Below are 21,855 nucleotides of genomic sequence, written 5' to 3'. Positions count from 1 at the left end.
GAGAACAAGACTCAGTAGCATGAGAAGATGCAGCATACAGATTGTTTTGTTCTAAAAACCTTTTAACTTTTTGCACAGGAGAAACAGTAGCCAAAGCTAATTTTGATTTATCTTTAACTTGGTGTTTTCTGGGGGATCTTTTTGTTTCTAAGTTTAGAGATGCTATAGAAGGAACTGGCATATCAGCTGTTAAAGGTTTTGAGCCGTCCTTTGCTCTATCAAACCACTGATCGCTAGTTTTTTCTTTAAAATTTATATTGGTATTCTGCCTGGACTGCTGATTAAAATGACTATATTTCATTTCTGGCCTGGTAGCTTGTACTGATTCTTTTTTATCATTAATTACCTCCATAACCTCTGTCCAAATTGTATAGATAAGATTTAGATGGGCATCAGGACCATACTTTTATATACATTTTTGATATCCTGCTATACTTGTAGCCAATCCTCGAAACATAGAGTACCCCTCTCAATAAACCAGAGGCTATAAGTTTCTAAGAATAGAATAAATTGTTGTATTTGTTGTGGAGATATGGCTGAACTCTTAGCTCTTAAAATATACTTTATAGTATCAGAAAGAATTTGTTGCTTAGAATAATTTTGACCCATGTTCCCGTATACCTTCTCGCCTTAAAACCTGGTACTTTTCCAGGGGTTCCTAGGCAACCGGCGAGGTCCAATTCCGTGGCCTGAAATATGAAAAAGAGAAGGAAAAAAAAAGATAGAAGAAAAGACAGAGATAGCTTACCTTTTCCGAATGGCCCCACGTTGGGCGCCAATTGCTGTGAGCCAAATTTTGTTTGCAGTCTACAGCACCTGCAAACAAATCCTTCGTGGAGTTCGGGAAAAATTTCACGGGAAAAGGTGGGCACGCGGAATGGCTAATGACGGAAATATATTGTAAAAATGAATGAAACCACACAGATAGTATGGGGACTCACGTTTACAAGGAACGAGAAACAAATTTATTTTTTTAGCTGGCAGCTTTTAAAAGGTAGAGGCAGGGAAAAAAGGTGCAAATTCTAGACGTCAAAGAGACTGGGGAGAGAAAGGAAAGACTTTGGCTAGATTAGCCTATGAGAGAGCTGATACTGAAGGTGAAAAGGCAGCTTGTAATTATTAGGGAAGTGGAATGTGAGGAATGTTTCAGAGTTTCGGGGGGAAAAGTGAAAATTACTTTGTTTTGAGCTAAGTTTATGGAAAAACCTGAATTTAGGCGCCAAGGTAGCAAAAATTACAGGGAGCTATTAAGTGGGAGATTTTTGGCGGGATTAGTACTGTCCTAGAAAGAATTTACTAAGGCCTGATTTCTAATAAAGGTTTAAAATAAAGAGAGAGATAGTTATAGCCACTATTTAGAATTATTGCCAAACCCTCCACGCAAAGGGTCAAGTGATTTTGACTGCTCTAAGCGGGCCTTTTTGGCAAATAATTCCTTTTCAGGAGAGCACTACATTTTGGTGTGTGCTTCTCCTGAGTGGGAATGTAACACTATATAACACTACCTCTTATACTGTTTCTCCCCAAATATAAAGTAATGTCCTGTATCACTTTCTCTCTTTTGTGTTTTTTTTTCTTTTCCCCCCCTTGTTTGTTTTTTGTTTGTTTTGTTCTACTTTTTGTTTTTTGATTTGATGTGTTTTGTGCTTTTTTGGGTTACAGCTGAGTGGCGCTCGGAGGGTGCTCCTGGCTCTGTGCTATAAAGTTGCCCCTGGTGGTCAAGGGGGACCATGTGGGATGCTGGGATGTGAGCCACCATCCTTCTGCAGGAAGGACAGATGCCTTGCCTCCATCCTATCCCTCCCGGCCCCACACTATTCCTTTAATTATGTCTTTTATTTAATCCTTTTTTTCCTTTTAAGAAATTTTTTTCTTTAGGTATGTCTGAGAATATATATTTTCAGTTTTTGTCATGGCTCTGTTTTCTTCTCTCTTCACCCCCAAATCCACCAGCAATATAATGTAGTACCACTTCTTCCTGCAAAGGCATATTAAAAATAGGGAAAATTTTACCTGTAAAAACAAGCTCTTATCTACTAGGGATAAGAACTTATACTTTTTTACAACACAGGGACATCTCCCACCCTGAAGTATGTCATGGGGAACCAACCTAGACTCCAGGGAAATAGGCACCGACTGTTCAACCTTCACTCCTGGATCCCAGACATAGAAATGACAGAGTTCTCCACAACAGCTCCAGGAACGAAGTCCCCTCTAGGACATTCATAATATGCCCTGACGCCAATGTGCGCCAGTTCTAAATTGATAACCTCACAACGAGGAAATGGGAACAACTAGATCTAAGAGCAAGTTATCCTTCCTCACCTGCCAACAATAAGACAAAATCAGAAGACATGTCACCCTTTGATCTGTGCAAAAACCAAGATTGCTATATACAGATGACTGGTTGTTACAACCAGGACTAGACAGTAAGCATCTCAGGAACAACAACAACAACAACAACAACAACAACAAAAAGCTCTAACCTAGCTTTTGGTCTACAATCTATTCAAAAAACAAGATCTCCAATTCCAGAGGTCTCACTGAGACAACCACAAGTGAACAGGTCTTCCGGAAACATAATGAAAGACTCTGTCCCAGGCTCCATCCTAGGAGCAACATAATGACCAAGAACACCAACTACAGATGAATTAAAACGACGCTGAAGAAGTAGTACTGCTAGAACCATAAAGAAAGCCTTCATCATTAGCTCCATTCCTTGAGCTGCACAGTCACCAAGATCTCTAGATACAGAGGACTGATTTTACCATCCATGATAAAGCAGAAGTCTTCTGTACACCACAAAAGCACCGAGGGGAGAGTAAATTATCATGCAAGGAATCTATAGTTAATTCCATAACAGTGTACTTCAGGGATGGAGAAACCCTGTATCTCCTAGGCTAAGGGAATTTCCCTCTATAATATCCCCAATAATTACTGTGCCTCTGCAGGGGGAAAAAGAAAAAAAAAGGGGGGGAAGCACAAAATAATTATTTTTCCACATATATATTGATTGATTGTTTTTTTTTGACATCTTTATTTTGGTATAGATATTGAAGTTGATGTCTCCTTTTTATTTTATATTATTTTATCTGATCTTTTTCTTTCTTTTTTTTCTTTCTTATTTTTTTTGTCCCCCAATTCACAATACATACCCGGCAAGGGGCCTGTGTTGAGGTGTATATGGGGTGCCTTTACTGTACCTCCTCTTTCTATACAGCCAGTGTAAAGAACACAGCCTGTGGTAAGATTTGGGAGGCCTTATCTTATCTTTTATTTATTTTATTTTTTTTTCTTCAGAGCAAACTAAAGTTGTTTTTTTTTTGTTTGTTTTTTTTTTTAAAGTAAGAATTCATTTAAAGGACAAAATTGATTAACATAATGAGGTAAACTAATATAACATAATATAGTGACATAACATAACATATAATATAATTGATATAATAATAATACATGTAAGTCAAAGAAAATTTCTGATTAAAAACACAATTTTTTTCATAATGGCTTACATATCTTTCACTGTAGTATTTTGGGTACATATTCACATTGAATCAGGGGAATACCCATCACCTAATATGTCCTCTTCTCAATCAAAACTCAAATATGCTGAAAATAGGCAGAGTCCTGTCTAGAGGCTTCCAACCTCAGTTTGAGAGAGGATGTGAAAAAAGTAATTAAAATACCACAACAATACACACACACCAAAAAAAATATCGAATTAAATAACCGATAAGCACCACAGCAATAAAGACAGGCACCACACAATAATCTCGGTTCTGAAATCAAATCATACTCAAGTGCAAAAAAGAAAGAGAAAGACAAAACAAAATAAAATAAAATAATATTGGAGACATCAACCGTAATCTCCACACCAAAATAAAGACGTCAAAAAAATAGATCATTTATTGTCCTCTTGCTGCTTTCGTGGTATATGGAAGACTTCTACTTTATCTTGGATGGGAAAATCAGACCTGTTTCTAAAGATCTTGGTGGCTGTGCAGATCAGGGAATGGAGTTTATGAAGTCTTTCTTTGTGGTTCTAGCAGTTATGCTTCTTCAATGTCATTTTTTTTTGTTTTTTTTTTTTTTTTATGTGTTCTAGGTGTTTCAGAATAGTGCTACCATTCTGTGTTTTTCTTTTGTCTTCTGACTTACTTCGTTTAACATAACATGATCTAGGTCCATCCACGTTGCTGCAAAGTCTGTGATTGTATCATTTCTAACTGCCATGTAATATTCCATTGTATATATGTACCACATCTTAATGATCCATTCATCTGTTGTTGGACATCGAGGTTGGTTCCAAGATTTGGCTATTATACTGAGTGCTGCAATAAATAGTGGGGTGCATATGTATTTTGGAATGAATGTCCTTCCATCTTGGGGATATATGCCTAGGAGAGCAATTGCTGGGTCAAATGGCAGCTCAATTCTAAGTTCTTTGAGCACTCTCCAGACTTTTCTCATAGATGTTGGACCAAGGGGCATTCCCACCAGCAATGAATGAGAGTTCCTTTCATACCACATCCTCTCCAACAAAGGTTGTTCCCATTATTTTTGATGTGAGCCAACCTCACTGGTGTGAGGTGGTATCTCATTGTTGTCTTGATTTGGATCTCCCTGATGATGAGCGAAGGTGAGCATGTTTTCATGTGTTTGTTGGCCATCCTTCTCTCTTCCTCAGAGAAATGTCTATTCATTTCGTCTCCCCATTTTTTTATGGCTTCGTTTGGTTTTGAAGGGCTCAGGTTTCTGAGCGCTTTGTATGTTCTAGATATCAGCCCTTTATCTGATATATCAAGTGAAAAGATTTTTTCCCATTCTGTTAGCTGTCTTCTTGCATTAAGTAGGGTTTCTTTTGCCATGCAGAAGCTTTTTAGTTTGATATAGTCCCATTTGTTTATAGTTGATGCTAACGTTTTTGCCATTGGTGCTCCATTCTCAAAGACCCTTTTGATATAAAGGTCTTCGAGTGTTCTGCCTATTTTATTCTCGATAAACTTTATAGATTCAGGTCTGATTTCCAGATCTTTGATCCATTTTGAGTTTACTTTTGTATAAGGAGTGAGATATGGGTCGATTTTCACTTTCGTGCATATGAGTTTCCAGTTGTACCAACACCATTTGTTGAATAGGCTTTCTTTGTTCCATTTCATATTCTTGCCTCTTTTATCAAATATTAGTTGGCTATATATCTGGGGGTTTATTTCTGGGAATTCTGTTCTAATCCACTGGTCTGAGGTCCTGTCTCTGTTCCAGTACCATGCTGTTTTTATTACTATGGCTTTATAGTATAGTTTCAAGTTAGGTAAGGAGATACCTCCCAACTTCTCATTTTTCAGAATGTGTTTAGCTATCCTGGGTCTTTTATGGTTCCAAATGAATTTTATAATTGATTGTTCTATTTCTTTAAAGAATTGTGTCTGGATTTGGATAGGGATTGCATTAAATCTATATAGCAGTTTGGGTAAAATAGTCATTTTGACTATGTTAATTCTACCTATCCATGAGGATGGGATGTTCTTCCATTTCTTTAGATCGTCTTCAATTTCTTTCTGAAGTGTTTTGAAGTTTCCCTGGTATAGATCTTTCACTTCTCTTGTAAGGTTGATTCCTAGGTATTTGATATTTTTGATACTATCTTAAATGGGATTGTATTTTTAATCTCTCTCTCCTCAACTTCATTGTTTGTATATAAAAACGCTACTGTCTTTTGTGTATTAACTTTGTATCCAGCCACTTTACTGTATTGGTTGATTGTTTCTAGGAGTTTTTCTGTGGATTCTTTAGGGTTTTTGATGTATATCATCATATCATCAGCAAATAGAGCTAGCTTGTGTTCCTCTTTCCCTACTTGAATTCCTTTGATTCCCTTCTCTTGTCGGATTGCTATTGCTAGGACTTCTAAGGTTATATTGAATAAGAGTGGAGAGAGTGGACAGCCTTGCCTAGTTCCTGACCTTAGTGGGAATGCTTCTAGCTTCTCGCCATTAAGTATAATGTTGGCTGTAGGCTTTTCATAAATAGCTGTAATTATCTTAAGGAAGGTGCCTTCTAACCCTATTTTGCTGAGTGTCTTTAACATGAACGGATGTTGAATTTTGTCAAACGCCTTCTCTGCATCGATTGATATGATCATGTGGTTTTTGTCCTTCATGTTGTTGATGTGGTGTATAATATTTATTGATTTGCGTATGTTGAACCAACCTTGCATTCCTGGTATGAATCCCACTTGATCGTGATGTATGATCTTTTTGATGAGGTGTTGGATTCGGTTTGCTAAGATTTTGTTAAGTATCTTTGCATCAATGTTCATTAGTGAGATTGGTCTGTAGTTTTCTTTTTTGGTGGTGTCTTTGCCTTCTTTAGGAACGAGTGTGATATTAGCCTCATAAAAGGAGTTGGGGAGGATTCCTGTTTTTTCTATGGTTTTGAAAAGCCTATGGAACAGTGGTAATAAGTCTTCTTGAAATGTTTGATAGAATTCACCTGTAAATCCATCTGGGCCTGGGCATTTGTTCTTAGGGAGTCTTTTAATTACGTCTTCAATTTCCTCTGAAGTGATTGGACTGTTTAGAGTTTCTAGGTCTTCCTTTTCCAGTCTTGGAAGAGGGTGTTTGTCCAAGAATCTGTCGATTTCTGGTGGGTTCTCTAGCCTAGTTGAATATAGTTGTTCATAATATAATCTCATGATATGTTGTATTTCTTGGGGTTCTGTTGTAATCTCTCCCCTTTCATTCGTGATCCTAGTGATTTGGGTGTTTTCCCTCTTTTTTTTTGGTAAGTTTTGCCAATGGTTTGTCTATCTTATTTATTTTTTCGAAAAACCAACTCCTGGTCTCATTGATTTTTTGTATTGTTTTCTTAGTCTCTATGTTGTTTATTTCTGCTCTGGTTTTTATGATTTCTTGCCTTTTTCTTTCTTTTTGCACTCAAGCATGATTTGAATTCAGAACTGAGACTATTGTGTGGTGCTTCTTTTTATTTGTGTAGGACTCACTGGATATTTAATTTGACATTTATTTTTGTATTGTTCGGGTGTTTCAATTACTTTTTTCATGTCCTCTCTCAAATTGAGTTTTTCTCCATTGAGTATAATATTTGCCATTGGCTTGTGGTAGATGGCTTCAACTAGATTGAGAAAAGTTCCTTCCATTTTCATCTTGCTGAGAGTTTTTATCAAGAATGGGTGTTGGACCATATCAAATGCTTTTTCTGCATCTATTGATATGATCGTGTGATTTTTATTTTTCTTGCTGTTGATGTTTTGTATTATATTGATAGATTTATGGATGTTAAACCATCCTTGCATTCCTGGTATGAAACTACTTGGTTGTAGTGTATGATCTTCTTGATGATCCATTGGATCCTATTTGCCAGGATTTTGTTGAACATCTTTGCATTTTTTGCATCAGCATTCATCAGGGATATTGATCTGTAATTTTCTTTTTTGTCAGCATCTCTGTCTGTTTTTGGTATCAAGGTGATGTTGGCTTCATAAAAGCTGTTTGGGGGATGTTCCCGGTTTTTCAATTTCATGGAAGAGTTTGGCTAGGATTGGTAGAAGCTCCTCTTGAAAGATTTGAAAAAATTTATTAGAAAATCCATCTGGTAATGGGCTTTTGTTTTTGAGCAGTTGCTTGATTACAGTTTCAATTTCCTCAGTAGTGATGGGGTGTTTAGATATGCTACATCCTCCTTACTTAAATGTGGAAGGTTATGTGTCCAAGAATTTTTCCATTTCTTCTAGGTTCTCATGTTTAATAGCGTAAAGTTTCTCAAAGTAGTCTCTGATTACCCTTTGGATCTCTGCAATATCTGTCGTGATCTCCCCCATTTATATTTCTAATATGGGTTATCAGGTTTCTCTCTCTTTCTTTGTGAGTTTTGCCAATGGTCTATCAATCTTGTTTATTTTTTCAAAGAACCAACTTGTGCTTTCGTTGGTCTTTCAGATTATTTTTTGATTTTCCACTTCATTGAGTTTCAGCTTTGATATTTCCTTCTGTCTCCCTATTTTTGGTTCCTTTTGTTGTTCATTTTCTAATTTTTTGAGCTGTATCATTAAGTTATTCAGGTATGCCCCTTCTTCCTTCCTGATGTGTGCTTGTAGAGCTATAAATTTTCCTCTCAGGTCCGCTTTTGCTGTGTCCCATAGATTCTGGCAATTTGTGTCTTCATTATTATTTGTTTCCAGAAAAGTTTTGATTTCCTTTTTGATTTCATCTCTGACCCACTGGTTGTTCAGTAGCAGGGTGTTTAATTTCCAATTGTTAAAGGTTTTCTTCTGTGTGGCCTTGTAGTTCACATCTAATTTCAGAGCCTTGTGGTCAGCAAAGGTAGCCTGCAAGATTTCTATCCTCTTCATTTTATGGAGGTATGTTATTTTTTGTTTTGTTTTGTTTTTTTTTTTGGGCCACACCGGTGGTGCTCAGGGGTTACTCCTGGCTGTCTGCTCAGAAATAGCTCCTGGCAGGCATGGGGGACCATATGGGACACCGGGATTTGAACCAACCACCTTTGTTCCTGGATCTGCTGCTTGCAAGGCAAACGCCGCTGTGCTATCTCTCCAGGCCCTGGAGGTATGTTTTATGTGTCAGCATGTGGTCTATCCTGGAGAATGACCCATGTACATTGGAGAAGAATGTGTATCCAGGATTTTTGGTATGGAGTGTCCTATATATATCTACTAGTCCTCTTTCTTCCTTTATTCATTTCAGGGCTAGTATGGTTTTTATTTATTTATTTATTTTTTGGTTTCAGTCTGGTTGGCCTATCAAGTGTTGATAGGGCCGTGTTGACATCTCCCATAATTATTATGTTATTGATTTCTTCTTTCAGATTTTTCAGTAATTGTATTAGATAATTTGCTGGTCTCTCATTCGGTGCATGCATGTTTAATAGTCCTATTTCTTCCTGTTGCACATGTCCCTTGATTAGTACATAGTGTCCATCTTTGTCCCTTACCACTTTTTTGAGTATAAAGTTGGTGTTATCAGATATTAATATGGCCACCCCAGATTTTTTGAGGGTGTTGTTTGCTTGGATTATTTTCCTCCAGCCTTTGATTTTGAGTCTATGTTTGTTCTGACTATTCAGATATGTTTCTTGTAGGCAGCAGAAGGTTGGATTTATCTTTTTGATCCATTTTGCCACTTTGTGTCTTTTAATTGGTGAATTTAATTCATTGACATTGAGGGAGATGATTGTCATGGGATTTAATGTCATCTTTGTAGATAAGTTTGCTTTGTTTGTTGGTCTCTCTTGTCTTAGAGTACACCTGTCAGTTTTTCCTTTAAGGTTGGTTTATCATCTGTGAAGTTTGTGAGCTGTTGTTTATCCATGAAGCTATGTATTCTCCTTCAAACCTGAACATGAGTCGGGCTGGGTCCAGTATTCTCGGTGAGGCTTTCATTTCACTCTGTCTTGTCACAATATCCCACCACTGTCTTCTGGCCTTGAGAGTTTCTTGTGACATGTCTGCTGTAAGTCTTAGGGATCCTCCTTTGAATGTAATTTTCCTTTTTGATCTTGCTTCTTTCAGTATTTTATCTCTATCTGTGGGTTTTGTAATGAGAATGTGTCTTGGGGTGTTTTTTTTTTGGGTCTCTTTTAGCTGGTACTCTTCGGGCATGCAGGATTTGATTGCATGTGGTCTTTACCTCTGGGAGTATCTCTTTGATGATGTCTTTGACAGTTGATTCTTTCTGGAGATCTCCTACCTGGGTCTCTGAGACTCCAATGAATCTTATGTTGTTTCTGTTGAGTTTATAAAAGACTTCTATTTTCATCTGTTCGCATTCCTTGCATGTTTATTTGTCTTAAGGTTCTTTTCCAATTTCTTATGTTTTGTTGTGTTTTTCTGCATCATATCTTCCAGTACTCTGATTCTTTCCTAAGCTGCTGATACCCTGCTGGCGAGGCCATCCATTGAGATTTTCAGTTGAGCTACAGTGTTTTTCAGATCTGTTATTTCAGTTTGGAGATTTCTGTTTCTGTCTTTGTGTTCTGTTCAGATCAATCTATGCTTTCTTTGAGTTCTTCAAACATCTTCCATATTGCTTTTTTAAGTTCCTTATTCGTGAGGTTAATCAGGTGGTTGGAATTTATTAGGTCATCTGAGCTTTCGTCTTCATTCTCTGTGCATGGTGTTTGCCTGCGAGGTTTCTCCATTGCCACGCTTGTGGTGTAGTTTTTCCTGCGTATTGTGGTGGGGTTTATTTGTTAGAAAGAGTGCGCAGCCATGAAGCAAAGCAAAGCGGCTGTGTTCTTCTGCTGCCTCTAGTTGACAGTTTTTTGGGGGTGCACTCCCTAGGCCTCTGAGGAGTCCTTCAGGGATCCAGAAACACAGGTAGACAGGTGCAGGAGAAGTTTCCCTTGAAGTCCTCAGAGTGAACAAAGGCATGGCAGTTTATAACTTCTGCAGGCCAGAGAGCTCAGCTTATTGGATGGGGACCCCCACAGCCAGAATTTACTCACTGGGCAGCTTCAAAATGAAGTTTTTTGGGGGTCGCTCCCTAGGCCTCTGAGGAGACCTTCAGGGATTCAGAAACACAGGTAGACAGGCGCAGAAGAAGTTTCCCTTGAAGTCCTCAGAGTGAACAAAGGCACAGCAGGGCAGAACCTTCGCAGGCCAGAGAGCTCAGTTTATTGGATGGTGACCCCACATCCAGAATTTACTCACTGGGTAGCTTCAAAATGCAATTTTTTTGGGGGTGTGTGCTCCCTAGGCCTCTGAGGGATTCAGAAACAGGCAGACAGGCGGAGGAGAAGTTCTACATCTCCCATTTTAAAGAAAAAAAGAGTAAACCAAAAATTACTTTTTATTAGTTGCTTGAGTCTTTAGCTACCATACAGGTATTGTTTTAATTGTTTTTTCATGGCCTGGACTTTCAGTAGAGTTATCTAAAACAGCTGCACTTCCTCCCCCTCTCTATTTCCAATTCCACTGCAAGGGAAGTTCCAGCTCCACTTTTACTGCTCAAACTGGAACTGTTTTTGTTACCATTAACCTCTGTGTTACCAAAGCAAATCAGTCTGTGCCTGTCTTCACCTTATTTGATGTCTTGTAATGTTTGACAGGATTGAATACTTTGTTTTTTGTTCTTGTTTCTACTACTCCAACACTATTGATTTTTCTTTCAGTTTGTCTGCTTCATTGCCATCTTTTTTTATTTTCTTTCTCTCTAACCTGGGAAGAATGTGATTTCTTTTTCTTTCATTTTGTAATCAAATCACATTCACTTTTTATTGCCTTAAGTAGGTTCTCTATGCTGGATTTCAAAAATATATTTCCAATTGAGACCATTATTCTATATTCCACCTGCCTATTTAATGTCTTGACTCAGAAGTTTCACATGCCCCTCTCACTTGAAATATTTAGAATAAATATCATGGCCCCCTTCACCTCCTTAATTGCCCTCCATTTTTATAGACAACATGTTATTCTCTTAATATTTCTATTTACTTATTGGCCTTTCTCTTTATAGTAATTGTCACCATCTTTATAGTAAATGACACCAAAAGTTTGATCTTGGATTCCACAATTTTACTCTGTTCACCAACACATCAGTTTATCTCTGGAGTCTCTCTACTCACCTTTCTAATACATTGACTCATCACCAATTTTATCCTTTTCATTTCAAGAAACATAATTTCTTACTTTCAATAGCCTTCTAGTTCTATTCTAACCCCCACTCCCATCTGTCTTTTTAAAGAACAACCAGAATGATCTTAAAAATAGAATGCAGATGTCATTTCTCTACTCAAGTCGCAACATTAATTTTTTAATATACTTAAAATAAACCTCCTCATCTCTACCTGACAGTATTCTCTCACTTTGGCCTTAACTATATTATACTTCCTTCCAGATTAACATTTAGGACCATTCATCTGTTCTTTCTTGCTTCTGCAATGCTCTTATTCCAAACTCTTCATCAGTTTACCTCTCAGTTTTCAGGTCCCAGATTAATATGACATTTAAATTTTTTTGTTTTGGGGCCATACCCAGCTGTACACAGGCTTACTTCAGGCTCTGTGCTTAGGGATCTCCTCTGGCAGTGCAAGGGGAATGTATGTGGTACAGTGGAGCAAACCAGCAAAAATGCATGTTAATCTTTGTACATAGCTCCAAACCTTAAATGTTGGCTTTGAAATATTTTTCAGACACTGGTGAATTGTTAAACTTTATTTGTTTCACTGAGTTCATTGATTGTCAACTTTGTAATAACATTAACTGTCCCCCTTTAGCTATTTTGGTTCTTCTATGAGTCAAAATGTTGTCAAGATCAAAAACAAAATTAAGAAAAGCTTAATTATAGTATTTTTGTTATTTTCTATATTTTGGAGCCACATCTGCTGGAACTCAGAATGTACTTCTGTGTCTGTACTCATGTTTCACTCTTGATAGACTCAGTGAACCATAGGAGGTCCCAGGGATCAAACTTGGGTAAAGCTACAAGCAAGGTAAGCGCCCTCCTACCCCAAGGATAATATTTTTCATGTCTGAGAATGTGTTCTTCTGGGGAAAAAAAAGAATGTGTAGTGGCATTTCAATTTTCAGATACAAGTTTGGCTTTTCTTCTTGAAGGAAGCTCTACTGATTGCCTATCCAGAAGCCATCCCCCCTCCACATTTCCTTGTTAAAAGAACTCTGATATTTTTTGTGAAAGTCACCTTTCTCTACAAGTCATGTATTTTACTAAGGCCCCATTTTCCTCCTAAAAAGAAGGGCATAAAATACAACTCTATTCAGTGAGATCTTTTTATTCTGCTTGATATGATTATGTCTACTATGATATAATTCCACCTGGAACTGAAGCCCTTTCCTATAATAAGAGGATTAATAACTCAGAATGTGGCAAAGCAGAAAGATGGATGAGACCTATATCCTCTGTTGAATATATTAATCAATCTCAGGAGCTGTTTATAACTTCTCATGGGATTAAAATTAGTTTTATTTATAGTAGTTTTGTTGGGTCTTTTTGATTCTTTGAGATCCTGATATACAGGTCTTGTTCCATTGATTCCTCATTGATTGAGACAAGCAAGATGCTGATTTTTTTCATGAAATCTCCTATTTCTCTCCTCTTCCTTTTTCTCTTCCTCCTCTTTTCCTCCTCTTCTACTAATCTCCTTTTCTTCTTCTCATCCTCAAAACACTTCTAAGTCTAATTATTTTCTTCTGTTTTTATTAAAATATTTAAATCTATTTCTCACAGCAGACTCATGTGTTTTCACTTGACTTTTTAACCTGACTGACTGAAGCCTATATAAGCACAATGTTTCATTCAATATAAAATTTTTGTTTTATATTGAAACAGTAGATAAGGAGCCTGTTTTGCATGCCTTGCAAGGTAGGATCCTTCTATCTCTACAAGAAGTAAGCCATGAGCAATGCTGGATATGGCCCAACAACCATAAAGAAAATGTGTTTTGAGTCTGAAGTGATAATATAGTAGTTATAGCACTTGCCTTGAATGAAGTCAACCTGATAGGATTCCCAGCACCACAATTGGTCCCAAGAGACCCTGTAGGAGAGATCCATGAGCATAAAATCAAGAGTAAGCTCTGATAACTAGGTATGACCTCCCAAGAAAAAAAACCCAAAATATTTTTCTTTAACTGTTTTGACTTCTATTGATATCACTTTTATGGAGGGAAGGTAGAGGTAGAGGGCACACTCAGCCATACTGCGGGCTACTCCTTGTAGTGTTTTTGGGACTGTGTGGAGCCAGAGACTGAGCCCAGAGTTCTCACATGCAAATAGTGGATAATTCTTCCCAATTCTGCTGTTTATTATGTAAAATCATGACTATTAAATAGTACTAAATCATCAGGTTACCTAGAAATACATCTGAAATTTAAAGTTCTACTCTTCAAGTCAACTATTTTATGCTATCTTCTTTTCCCAAAAATCTCAGTATTCCTCCTTTTAAGCCAGATGGAAGCAATGGGGATAGAATGTGCTGGAGGCAGTGGGAATAGAATATCTATGTTGAAAGCAATGGGTATAGAATGCCTGTGATTTTTAATCCCCTGGCATATACTAAGATGGAGACCCTTAGTGCAGTGAAGAAAGAACTAATAATCCTGGTGAAGGCATGTTCTAGGAAGCTGATTTCTAGCTGCTGAATCTGAAAGTTATTCTCCAGACTTTATACAGAGGACTTGCATTTGCTAGGTCCTCACCTAACACTTCTACTGAGAAAGGTGCTATTGCTTCAGTCCCAGCTTTTGCTGCCATACAAACAGGTAAAAAACAAAACACCCCTCTATGGTCATACTCCTCTTCCACTACTTTTTTCTCTTTTTGTTGCTCTCTTTTATGAAACCCTTTTAAATATTAAAAAACTATTTGTAGTATTGCTTATTGTAGGGTACCTATCTGAGACCCACCCATTTCTGGGAGGGGTCTTGGGAACCGGATAATAGGTGTGACCTTACCTGCAAGACCCGGCCCATTTCTGGGAGAGGTCTTGGAATAGGTAGATAAACCCGGAAGCCAGGGGATTAGGGGTCTTCACCTTTTGGCCCTGCTGGGGGCTCGGAGGAAGATAGCTAAATTATAAGATGCAGGGCTAAAAATGGCCGAATGCTTGAAAGGTTATGAGATAGGCCACACACCTGTGGTGGTCAGGGCATAAATAAAGATGATGCTTCCTAATGCCTGCATGTGTGTGAGTGATTTCGCCGATCACCTGGGCCTGAAACCCGCCGGCTGCATGGGGGATGAAGCCACGTGGCTGGGGCCTAAGCACAAAGGCCTCCATCCATCGCCATCCAGCCCCATCGTTAATTATTTCATGCTACACTTATCTCTTCCAGTTTACCTACTTGTGTTTTAAATAAATTTCTGTATTTTAAATACCAGAGTTTACAGAGTTGCTCACAATACAGTTATTTCTGCCATTCAATGTTCTAACACCAGTGTAACTACCAGTGTAACACTCTCTCCACTATTGTTCAAAGTTTCCCAACCTGGATCAGTGTGGCTCTAAAGCAACTCTGAGATTTCAGCCACAGCACCTGAATACCTGAAATTTTAGATGCTTCGTTGTCTCTGCAGTAGTAGAAAAACCATAAAGCAGTAGTCATTGGCACAGCAGTGCTTGTTGGATGTGTGTGTGCGTGCATGTGCATGTGTGTGTGTGGGGGTGTGTGCGCGTGTGCATGCAAGTAAGCATGCAGCTGCTGAGGCTTCTCAGCAAGATGAGGGAACTTCTCCAGAGTGGGAAAAGCACAGGAGAGAAATATAAGCAAGAACATAAATTTCTCCACAGAAGAAAGAACACAGTTTATCTCTCTCTTTTTTTAAAATCACTTTTTTATTGTGTTCAGATACATATTGTATAAAACCAAGGAATTTTTGGTCACTAAACTTTATTTATTGTGTTAAGGTACATAAAGCATAAAACCAAGGAATTTTTGGCCACAGAGTTAAATGGTAGTAAACATGAATGCCTTTTTGCTTGGAGACTGTAACCAATGGAGCTCAGGGATTATTCCTAGTCTGCACTCAGGAATTATTCCTGCTGGTACTCGGGGTGCCACCTGGGATACCAGGAATAGAGCCTGGATATGCCACATGAAAAGCAATTGCCCTACACATTGCTTCAGCCCCTAGACATATCTTTTTGTAGCCATCACAATGATCCAAACTCATAATTCTTTTCATGATACAAAACAAATTCTATATCTGTAAATAATAATCCCTTATTTCTTTCCTTCTTCCTGACCCTGGAAGCTACTATTTTACTTCTTCCTGTTCTGGTTTATCTTGAATTGACACAAGATAGGCTGTGCACCTGTCTAGTTTCTACCTTTCCTTACCATTGGAGGTAAATGGTCTTGTGCTTCCAATCTGGGTGCTTTTCCTCTCTGCTGACTTCATATAGCTCTCAGGAACCACTCCCTTCTAGGATAAACTCCCACCTCACTGGATGACTCTCTTCCATCTTGTCTAATAAATTCACATTACTAAGTGTCTCAGGACTCAGTGGTTGACCTTTTGTTTTCTCTTTATACTCCTTTACTTGGTGATATTTCCCAGTCTTGTGGATTTAATTTTCCCACATTTACCAACTATTCCTAAATCCATATTGTTGTGTATGTAAATATTTTGGGGGATTACTATGTTGCTCACCCTAAACTGATTAGGTGATTGTGCCCTACCCTAGGGTGTGACCTGGCATTCTGCCCCCACCCTAGGGTAGGACCTGATTCTGCTTTCACCATTGGTTGGTATCTGATCCCACCATTGGGTGGGACCTGATTCTGGAGTATAAAAACAGGAGTCTGTGGAAGGCCGGGGGCTTTTGGGCTGGCTGGAACTGAATCTGAGTCTTTGGACTTCAGTTTTGTCCATCCGAATAAAGCAAATATTTCCACGAGCCTGATTGTCTGCGAGCTGTTTACCCGCCGTTTCACCTCAGAACCGGGGGCTAGACAGGGTGGCAGAAGCGTGCTCCGAGCTGGAAGAAAAGGGCCTCATTCTCCATCCTACCATCAGTCAACCTCTACAGGGGCTGACTTGCTACACATATTACCCTACCCTGATTTCTTAGGCTCCAGATTCATACATTTGCTCTCCACTTTCGTATTCCTCACTTTATATTTGATGCCACTGGCCATGGAGATGGGGCATCAGTCTTGATAGCTTGAGATAATTCAATTTTAATAAAAATTTTCTATTTGAGTGTATAGAATCATGCTTAATGTATTAAAATGATTTTTGTTGGTGCCAGAGAGATAGCACAGCAGTAGGGCATTTGCCTTGCATGCAACCAACCTGGAACAGTTTCGGGTTCAAATCCCGGCATCCCATGTGGTTCCATGAGCCTGTCAGGAGCGATTTCTGAGCACAAAGCCAAGAGTACTTCTGAATGCTGCTAGGTGTGGCCCAAAAACCAAAACCAAAACCAAAACCAAAACCAAAACAAAACAAAATACTTGTTTAGGTTCTTTATGGTTAATTTATTTTATTTTATTTCCTTTCTATTCTATTATCTTATTTCCTATGGACAAGTTTGAGATTTTATTTATTTATTAAAAAGAAAAATCCTTACTGGATACTTAAAATAATTCTGGATCTGTGCTAATCATATTTAAACTATTTTCTTTGAATTAAAATTAAAATAAGTGATCACTTAAAACAATGTTGATAGACTAAATTCTTTGTCTTATCATTTTGACAACTTCCAGTATCATGCTTATTAGCATTTTACTTCTGAATTTATATTTTGTTTTTGAAAGGGAAACATCTGCACTTCTTCAGTCTTTTGGCAAAGTATGCATTCTTTATTTCTTAAAGTTAATGACAACGATTCTAGAGTTACATCATCTGGTATTATGTTATATATCCATAAATGTGATTCATTGTGAAGTGGTTGGAATATTCTTACAATGCATTAATTATCTGATCATTATGCTTTAACTTCTGTTGAATTTAAAATCTACTGTGTGTGTGTGTGTGTGTGTGTGTGTGTGTGTGGTAGTTGGAGGATTCTGAAGCAGGTTCAGTGCTCCTCTTGGTGGTTCTGGGCCAGCTAGACCAGTTTTTCAATGAAAGGTTCAAAAGATGTGCTTCTTAGGCCTGTAGTGCTAAAGATTCTCAGGGACTTCTCAGATAATCTCTGGGTCCTCCAGGGCTGTACCCAGCAATGCTCTGTAGACTATATGCTGCCAGCAATTGAACTAGAGTCAACCCACTGAAGGCAAGTTTCTTAACCACTGTGCTATCTCTCTGGTCCTTGAAATTTTATCATTTTATTATTATTTTCCTTTGGGGGCATAACAGGGGATGCTCAGAGATTACTCCTGGTTTTGTGCTTAAAGATCAGTTCTAGTGAGCTATATGCTCATTATGGCCTTGGAAATTTTATATATATATATATATATATATATATATATATATATATATATATATATATATATTTAAATTACTTTATTTAAACATAGGGGCCGGAGAGATAGCATGGAGGTAATGCATTTGCCTTGCATGCAGAAGGTCGGTGGTTAGAATCCTGGCATCCCATATGGTCCCCTGAGCCTGCCAGTAGTGATTTCTGAGCATAGAGCCAGGAGTAACTCCTGAGCACTGCAGGTATGATCCAAAAACCAAAAACAACAAAAAAAATTACTTTATCTAAACACCATAATTACACGGTTGTTTGTAATAAAGTTGTTTTTTCACAGTTACAAAGTTGTTCATTATTTAGTTTCAGTTATACAATATACAACAACTTTCACCAGTGCACATTTCCAACTACCAATTTTCTTTGTTTTCCTCCTTCCCTCCCTCTTGCCTGCCTCTGTGGCAGATACTTTTCTTCTCTCTTTTTCTCTCTCATATATTTTTACTTTTAGACACTGTGGTTCGTAATATTGTTAGTGAGATATGCAGATCACTTCATCTCCTTTCAGCACCCAGCTCTTGTTCAGAATAATCATAAAATATATATATATATATATATATATATATATATATATATATATATATATATATATATATATATATATATATATATTTTGGTTTTTGGGCCACACCCGGTGACGCTCAGGGGTTATTCCTGGCATGCGCTCAGAAATCGCTCCTGGCTTGGGGGACCATATGGGACACGCAATCCGTCCAAGGCTAGTGCAGGCAAGGCAGGCACCTTACCTTTAGCGCCACCGCCCGGCCTCTTGTATTCTTAATGAATATAAGCAACACAGTACTAAATAAAAATAACACTTTATTTTTTTCATATCCAGGTAAAACATCTATATGATCTAATTACCACTTTTATTTTAGTGTAGTAAAGACTGTATTTCTTTAAAAAGTTGATCTTTAAAAAGTTGTTTGCCTGTCCTTATTTTTAAATTTGATAATTGTTTGCTGCATTAGAAGATATTAAGAACTATTTTATTAAATACCATTCTGTTTTACAGGATTAAAAATGAAGGGCTTTACCGTCCTTCTGCAGGAAGGACAGACGCCTTGCCTCCATCCTATCCCTCTCAGCCCCACACTATTCCTTTAATTATGTCTTTTATTTAATTTTTTTTTCTTTTAAGAAACTTTTTCTTTAGATATGTCTGAGAATATTTATTTTCAGTTTTTGTCATGGCTCTGTTTTCTTCTCTCTTCACCCCCAAATCCACCAGCAATATAATGTAGTACCACTTCTTCCTGCAAAGGCATATTAAAAATAGGGGAAATTTTACCTGTAAAAACAAGCTCTTATCTACTAGGGATAAGAACTTATACTTTTTTACAACACAGGGACATCTCCCACCCTGAATGTATGTCATGAGGAACCAACCTACACTCCAGGGAAATAGGCACCGACTGTCCAGCCTTCACTCCTGGATCCCAGACATAGAAATGTCAGAGTTCTCCACAACAGCTCCAGGAACGAAGTCCCCTCCAGGGCATTCATAATACTGCCCTGACGCCAATGTATGCCAGTTCTAAATTGATAACCTGACAATGAGGAAATGGGAACAACTAGATCTAAGAGCAAGTTATCCTTCTTTACCAACCAACGATAAGACAAAATCAGAAGACATGTCACCCTTTGATCTGTGCAAAAACCAAGATTTCTTTATACAGATGACTGGTTGTTACAACCAGGACTAGACAGTAAGCAAAAGCTCTAACCTAGCTTTTGGTCTACAATCTGTTCAACAAACAATATCTCCAATTCCAGAGGTCTGACTGAGACAACCGCAAGTGAACGGGTCTTCCAGAAACATAACGAAAGACTCTGTCCCAGGCTCCATCCTAGGAGCAACATAATGACCAAGAACACCAACTACAGAAGATGAATTAAAATGACACTGAAGAAGCAGTACTGCTAGAACCACAAAGAAAGCCTTCATCATAAGCTCCATTCCTTGAGCTGCACAGTCACCAAGATCTCTAGATACAGAGGACTGATTTTACCATCCATGACAAAGCAGAAGTCTTCCATACACCATAAGAGCACCGAGGGGAGAGTAAATAATCATGCAAGGAGTCTATAGTTAATTTCATGACAGTATACTTCAGGGATGGAGAAACCCTGTATCTCCTAGGCCAAGGGAATTCCTTCTATAATATCCCCAATAATTACTGTGCCTATGCAGGGAGAAAAAGAAAAAAATGGGGGGGAGTACAAAAATAATCATTTTTCCACATATATATATATATATTGATTATTTTTTTGACGTCTTTATTTTGGTATAGATATTGAAGTTGATGTCTTCTTTTTTATTTTATGTTATTTTATCTTATCTTTCTCTTTCTTTTTGCACTCCGGCATGATTTGAATTCAGAACTGAGACTATTGTATGGTGCTTCTATTTATTGCTGTAGGGCTCACTGGATATTTAATTTGACATTTATCTTTGTATTGTTAGGGTGTTTCAATTACCTTTTTCATGTCCTCTCTCAAACTGAGGCTGATAGCCTCTAGGAGGATTCCGCCCATTTTCAGCATATTTTGTTTAATTAATTAAGTTATTTATTTTTTAATTTTTTTTGCTTAATCTTTACCCCATTTTATTGCCTTTCTTTCCCTCAAACAAAACCACATAATTAGATTTATCTAGGTTAGCTTCTCAAATAGAGGGAGAAACAAGGGAGGGCACCAGGACCAAACAGATGTATGATCACTGATAGTAAGCTAGACAAAGAGGGGACCACCTACTCTAGCAGCCTGGGGGGGTGATGGTGGGGGATATGGGTTGCAGAAAGGGGAGAAGGGGGAGGACAAATTTGGTGATGGGTATTCACCTGATTCAATGTTAATATGTACCTAAATGTGAAAGATATGTAAGCCACTTTGATCAAAATAAAAATTAAAAAAAAATAATAAAAAATGAAGGGCTTTATGAGAGAGACATAGAGATCAATAATGTATGAGAATCTATATATGGATCCACATTTACATGGTCAGTTGATTTTTTTCTGTAAAGGTATCAAGGAAATTCAACAGAGAAGAAAAGTGTTCAAAAGTGCTTGAAGAATAACTATATTTACATGGTAAATAAACTTCCACAATGAAAGGATTAAATGCAAGAATGACAAAACGTGTGTCTCACAAACAGCAGCATAGGAGGAAAAGAGTTGGGATCTTGGATTAAGATAGAAATGAGTGAAATATAAACTAACAATGGTAAGTAGGCTTCAAAATAGCTGAACACTTTTTCTGTTGAAACCATTATAAAATAAAAAAAAAAACATTTTGAGGGAAATTATTTGCAAAACATCTGACAAAGGACTTGTATTCAGATCTAATTTAGAACAGGACTGAGGCTTGGAAAGTATGTGAATGATTGAGTGGGGGTGAACTGGGGACTGCGGCAGAAGGTTTTGGGCATGTTGAACATTAGCAGAGGTGTACAAATGTTCCAACCAATAGCAAAAATGTTAACACTATTATAATCAAGATGCCTCATCATTTATATATACTTATATACATATATATAATTTTGTGTGTGTGGAAGGGCTGGTTGGAGACATTGGACAGTGGATAAGGTGATTGTTTTTCACATGGCCTAGTCCCCACACCTGGCTTACCAGCAGCACCTGGAGTGGTCCCAACTGACTATTATTATTATTTACAATTCAATAAAAATACTCAGATTTTAAAAAATGGAAAAAATAACTGACATTGGGTGGTGGGAATGTTCCTGACTCACTGTATATCTGAAATTCAATTATCAAGAACTTTGTAAATCACAATGGATTCAATAAAAACATATTATTTATCTTAAGAGTACACAATATCGGGCCCGGAGAGATAGCACAGCGGTGTTTGCCTTGCAAGCAGCCGATCCAGGACCTAAGGTGGTTGGTTTGAATCTTGGTGTCCCATATGGTCCCCTGTG

At 37.8% G+C, this 21,855-nt stretch overlaps 1 non-coding gene across 1 annotated transcript; it reads right to left on the bottom strand.

The window, feature by feature from the left end:
• Positions 1-3,128: 3,128 nt before the first annotated feature.
• Positions 3,129-3,261, bottom strand: LOC126023176 (small nucleolar RNA SNORA51). Its single transcript, XR_007500381.1, has one exon. It is a non-coding gene; the product is annotated as a small nucleolar RNA SNORA51 (small nucleolar RNA).
• Between the last annotated feature and the right edge of the window lie 18,594 nt (positions 3,262-21,855).

The sequence above is a fragment of the Suncus etruscus genome, chromosome 11, assembly GCF_024139225.1.
Source record: "Suncus etruscus isolate mSunEtr1 chromosome 11, mSunEtr1.pri.cur, whole genome shotgun sequence".
NCBI classification, from domain to species: domain Eukaryota; kingdom Metazoa; phylum Chordata; class Mammalia; order Eulipotyphla; family Soricidae; genus Suncus; species Suncus etruscus.
The sequence above is the reverse complement of the archived record's forward strand: the minus strand, read 5'-3'. Positions and strand labels throughout refer to the sequence as shown.